General features: G+C 47.5%; 1 protein-coding gene across 6 annotated transcripts in view; it reads right to left on the reverse strand.

The window, feature by feature from the left end:
• Positions 1 to 5,311, reverse strand: part of FOXN2 (forkhead box N2) — a 57,423-nt gene extending 52,112 nt beyond the window's left edge. The window contains exon 1 of one of the 6 annotated variants that reach the window (XM_023619119.2): positions 5,165 to 5,311. The gene's annotated coding sequence lies outside the window, so the exon portion shown is untranslated. Of the gene's footprint in view, positions 1 to 3,933; positions 4,181 to 4,315; positions 5,016 to 5,164 lie in introns of those variants that run through there. The other 5 variants (XM_023619116.2, XM_023619117.2, XM_023619118.2 and 2 more) reach the window with 5 other exon arrangements.
• Positions 5,312 to 6,000: the final 689 nt, after the last annotated feature.

Genomic DNA, 6,000 nt, shown 5'->3' on the forward strand with positions numbered 1-6,000 from the left:
TTGAGGAAGATTCACCCTGAGGTAACATCTGTTGCCAATCTTCCTCTTTTCTGCTTGGGGAAGATTTGCCCTGAGCTAACATCTGTGCCATTCTTCCTCTATTTTGTAGGTGAGACACTGCCACAGCATGGCTGACGAGTGGTGTAGGTCTGCACCCAGGATCCAAAGCTGCAAACCTGGGCTGCTGAAGCAGAGTGCACCAAACTTAACCACTACACCACGGGGCCAGCCCCTGAGGAAGCAGCATTTAACTAAACTTTTAAGGATGGAGGAATTCGACAAAGGTATAGGGCAGGCAAAAGGAACTGCAAAATTTTAATTTACAAGAAATCCCTTCCCTTTTTTTCTGTATTTCCTCTTTTAAGAAACAAACCACAGGGGCTGTCCCATGGCCAAGTGGTTAAGTCTGTGCACTCCGCTTTGGTGGCCCAGAGTTTCACTGGTTCGGATCCTTGGCGCAGACATGGCACTGCTCATCAGGCCACGCTGAGGCAGTGTCCCACAAGCCACAACTAAAAGGACCCACAACTAAAAAAATATGCAACTATGGACTGGGGGGATTCAGGGAGAAAAAGCAGAAAAGAAAAAAAAGAAAATAGGCAACAGTTGTTAGCTCAGGTGCCAATCTTTAAAAAAAAAGATAAATAAATAAAATAAAAAGTTTATTTAAATAAAAAGACTTAGGGTAAGGGAAATAAGGAATACATGAATCAAAATCCCTTGGTAGCAAATGATGATAAACATTCTTTTGGTCCCTTTATATTTGGTGGTAAGACAGAGATAGCATTCTCATACAGTGGAAATAATGTTAATAATAAAACAATACCATAGGCATTGAACAAGTCTATAGTATTAATTATGAAGTCATATATGACCCAAAGAAAATACACCTTGAATTCTAGTTTCCCAAGGCATCATTCTTAGTCTCCAACACTTCAATTAACTCTCTGGCAAAATTTATAACATTAGCTGTCACATCTATATTAAACGGATTATCCCAAACCTCTAATCTCTAGTCACTAACGGTCATATTCACCTAGTTATCTCCCACTCACCTTATACTCAACTAACTAGACTCTCCATCTTCTTGATGATGCTCCCCTTCTAAACCGGCTTCTCAAAGTTACTAATTTTTTCTTCAAACAGATCTGTCTTCTTCCCATTCCTCTCCATTCCCAGTTAATAATTAGTCCTGCACACTGCTGTCAAATGAACTTTCCTCAAATAAGGATTTTATCCTATCATTCCCAGGCTCAAATGCCATCTTTTTTTTTTTGACTAAACAATATTTAAATTCAGAAGTGACGTTTTCAAGGCCATCCATAATTGGCTATTTTTTTTGTACCCTACACTTGTAAAGAAAGACCTTTCCATCCATCTCTCCACCTCATACCATAAGTGCTGCCTTTCCTTTACTCAGAAAATAATCAAATACCCACTAAGCATATAACATATATCTCAGAAAATAAGACTCCTCTGGGTGGTCAAAGACTCTATAACATGCTTGGAGTGATAAAACCTAAAAAGATAACTGACAAAGAATATGGTAATTTGTCTTATTCACTTAGTTCCTATAACAGTGCTTAGCACAAGGTAGGTGCTCAAAAAATATTTATTAAATGAAAACAAGGCAGTACAGAACGCCACAGCCGAAAAGAAACACACTATCAGAGAAAGGAAGAATTTTCAGTTAGAGAGGTGAAAGCAGGTCTAAAATTCTATGATTCTAAGGTTCGCAGGACAATCAAGATTTCAGCCAAGCCTCAAGATTGAGTAGATTTTCAGTTAAGAGGACGTATGTAGGTGCATTTCCAACAAAAAAATGTTATACCAGCAAAGGTTAAAAAGAAGTAAAATTGTTATACCATGTAAAAGTAGTGAATAATGAACAGTTCCTATAGGTTAGTGGAAGATAAGATGGAGAAGACTGGGACCCAAAGTTTGGAAAAGTCTTGAGAAGAAATTTGGTATTCATGCTTGATGTAATGGGTTTTGGTCATCAGAGTGATATAATCTTTAGGAAGATTAATCTAATGGGAGTAACATGAAGGCTAGACTTTAGAGAGCAAGAACCTTACTTTCTTCAAGAAGCCTCCCCTGCCTACTCAAACCCTCTAGTTTCCTTCTCCTCTTACGTCTTATAGCACCTGCCTGCAACAGACAATTTAACTCCTAATTATATCCTCTTACACTGCACTTTTTTTATGTGTATTAATCTTGTCTCTTCAATCTAAAAATAGGGATCAAATCTTAGATCTCTTTTTCTTCCCTAAAAAATCAGCAAAGCATTGGGCCCTCAAAACTTTATTTTGGAGGACCTTTTCGCATTTACGCAAAATCCAGTTACTAAAATGACAACAATCTAAAAGCAACACAAACACACATACAATGAGTAGCTAAGCAATAAGCTGCCATAAGAACAAGAATAAGTCTTGTTTGGATGACATTTTTTAAAGTTCCACTTGACAGCTGGATCCCAGAACTAATAATGTAGTTATCTTCCAACATATGTTTTCAGTGCTTCCTGCTTTATATAAGTATTTCATCACCTCATTTACTTTTCTTTCTCAACTAAGCATTGCTCTCAGTGGTCAGCAGACACACACATTTCTCAATTGAATTATCTTTTCTGCACTGAAGCCTCCCCAATCTTTGTATCTATTAACTTCACTGATTGAGAACCATTGTTACGGCGCAATTAAAATTGTAATAAATTGTGTTGCTATAACTTCTCTACACAATTCTTTTACACATTCTGAATGTTTTCTATGGTTTAGTACTCTTCAACTAAAACTGATTCAAATAAAAACATGTTACAAAAATAATTCAAATCCATCAAAGCATTCACAAAATGAAACAGGATACACTAGTAACTAAGGATTACATGTACTTAAATTCTAAAGATTTCCAAACTCCCCAAAAGCTCAGATTTTTAATCTTCAACTCTTTGACTTTTTACTTTGATATATTCTAAAAATTAAATTTCATTACCTTAAAATAAAATCTGTTCATGTTAAGATTCATATTAACTGTTAGTACTCTTCTCGAAAAGCTTAAGAAAGTGCACACGTACAAATCGAAGTATTTATTTCATCCCTAAACAAGTATTTTCACCGATAACATATTTATATCTTTTCAGATCACGATTTTTATATAAAAAGAAAAAATTGAGACTTTTATAAAACTATCAAAAAGAAATCCGCCAGAATGTGACTGTCTCTGATTACATTAGAACCTCTCATTAATGGTTCTGAAAGTCAAACGATTTTTTTTCCAGAGTTAGGAAACTCCATAATGTAATATTTTAGTCTCCACCACTCCTTAATGGTACCTAACACTGCTGAGATTTTAAAGATGAATCATCAAAACGGCAGAGAAAGGCAAAAATGTCAATATACACTTTACAAGGACTGCAAGGAAACGGAGATAAGTCTCACAATTCGAATGAAACAGAGACAGACATGAACAGTTCAGCTTTTTCCACTTCCCCATCTGAAAAAAACACCAAAATAAATGTGGATGCAATGCTACAGCACGGTTACAAAGCCCCTGGCTACCAGCGAAGCCTCAGCCCCAGAGGCGCTAGGGCACTCTCTTACACTCAGCCGGCCACGTGGCTGTCACCAGCACAAGGAAGACAGGAGAAACAGCATAAAGTATCCTGGAAAAAAATAACCGACCTCCTCCCCCAACCTCAGAGTTGGGATAGAAGAGAGTCTATGTCATTTCTTTGCACGCTACTTTTTTCCAGTAAGGAGAAAACGAAGTACAGGGGATGCTTTAAAGAAACTTTAAAGCAGAAATCAGGTCCAAGAAGATCCCGAGAGTGTGCCCCAATGAATGAAATACCCCAACTCCCGCGAGCCGCGGTGGAAACAGGCATCTTGCAAAGGGGTAGAGCTGAGTAAAACAGGAGGCTGGAGCGGTACGCACATGGGCCGCTTTCCCCCGACTCCCACCGTCCTCCGGGCTCCCAGACTCGCTGCAGCAGCGGTGGGGCGACCTCAGAGGACTGAGGGGCCTCGCACGCGCCCTCCCGACCCCTCACCTTCCCGGGAGAGAGGAATGAAGGCTAGAGGTAAGCACCGGCCCGAGAGGGGCGGCGAACAGGAAGTGTCCATATTGCAGCGCTGAAACACTAACTCCCACCCCAGCGAGACCGCCACCCCCGGAGGCCCCCGGGGCGCCCGCTGGAGGAGGGGCCCGAGGGCGCCGGGGTCGGCCACCCCCACATCCAGGCCCCGCGCCTGTCCACCCCAGCGGCCCGCGCCCGAAGTTCAGTCCCGGCCGCGCCCGGCGCCTCCCCGAGCACTACCTGGCCGGGCCCAGCCCGTCCGCCCAGGGCCGGACGCGGACTCCACGCGCGGCACTTCCCTCTGCGTTCCAGCGGGGGAGGGGGCGCTGCAAAGCCTCCCGAGGGGCGTGGGGCACTTCCCCTAACCGCAGAGCCGCCCCGAGCCGAGCCCTAAGCGTCGCGAGCCTTCCCGGAGAGCCTGCACCCCTCGCCGCGGTTTCCGCCGCGCGACGCCGCTCCCGGGCGGTCATTACCTCTCAGGAAAAACTCCGAACTCCTCACGGGGCCGCCCGCCCCGCAGTCGACACGCCCCGCGAGCCCACACACGACCCACGCCGCGCGCCGGCGAGACCCGCGCGGAGCGGCCAGTTCCTCACGGGACGAAAATGTCCGGGCGCGTCACGGGACGGTCGCCCTCCGCGTCCCACGCCCGGCGCCGGCCGCACGCGCTGCCTCCGCGCCCGGGAGCGACGCCGCGGGCTGGGGCGGGGAGCGCGAACGCCGGGCGGCGCCGGCCCCGGAGAGCGCCGCTCCGCCCGGGACTCACCGTCAGCTCGGCCGCCGCAGCGGGGAGGCGAAGGACGGGCAGGGGAAGACACAATATGGCAGAGCACCGCAGCTGCTCCGGCAGCTTCCAGCAGCCGCCTCCGGGAAGACGCGGCAACGAGCAGGCAGCGGCAGCTGCGGCGGCGGCCGCGGAGCCCCACATCCCCCGCCCGCTGGCTTCCTCCCCCGGCCCCCGCCCTCCCCCGCTGCCGTGGCAACGCGGCGCCAAGGAGATTAGCCCCGCCCCTCCCTCCTGTCCCCGCCTCTCGCGACCCTCGGGAGGGGGGCTCTGCCCGCCCCTCCCCGGCCCCTCCCGCCTCCTACCGAAGGGCCGGGCCTGGACCCCGCAGGCTGCCCAGAATGCAGGGTCGGGGAGGAAGGGGGGATGCGGTGTCCGGAAGGGCGGGGCTCTCACGGAAGGCAGGGCGGAGACGTTGTGGGCTAGTGCGGGTTTCGGGCCGAGGAGGGGCTGGGGAAGGCGGGAAAATGGAAAGGCCTCGCCTGTCCCAGGAAGGGCCTATAGGAGTGCGGCAGGGCGCGGCGCAGCCTCTGAGTGGCCGAGCCGGGGCGGGGCGGGCCGGAGCGGGGCGGGGCGAAGGGGCCGCCGGGGCAGCTCAGTCCCGGGTGCCTGTGCTGGGACTGCGGGACGGCCCCCAAGGGCCCCCGCTTCTGTGGGGTTCGCCGAGAGCATTCCGCCTGTGGCCAGGCTTTGAAGCCGCTTTAGGAAGGATAAAGCCTTAATCTAAACTTAAAGTATTGTTACCCTCGCCTGACTTAAATTTTATCTGGAAACTCAGCTCAGTGTGTTTGTGATGAAAAAAAAGAAAGGACTTTGGAATCAGATCCAAAATTTAATAAGCATAGCATTTGCTGAGTGCTCACTAAGTGCTAGGGACGCGGCTAAGTCCTTTACATGCACTGTCATAACCATAATGCTAAGATAGCATTGCCGGATAAAATACAGAAATGCCCAGTTAAATCCGAATTTCAGATAAATGTAGAAAATTTTTAATATAAGAATGCTCCATTTGAGATGTACTTCCTCTTTGTTTTATTTTTGTTTTGTTTTAGTTGTTGTTTTTTGCTAAATCTGCCGACCTTATCCTAACTCTTACGAATTCCTACTTTACAGATAAGGAAACTGAGGCGTAGAAAAATAA

Source organism: Equus caballus, chromosome 15, assembly GCF_041296265.1.
Source record: "Equus caballus isolate H_3958 breed thoroughbred chromosome 15, TB-T2T, whole genome shotgun sequence".
NCBI lineage: Eukaryota > Metazoa > Chordata > Mammalia > Perissodactyla > Equidae > Equus > Equus caballus.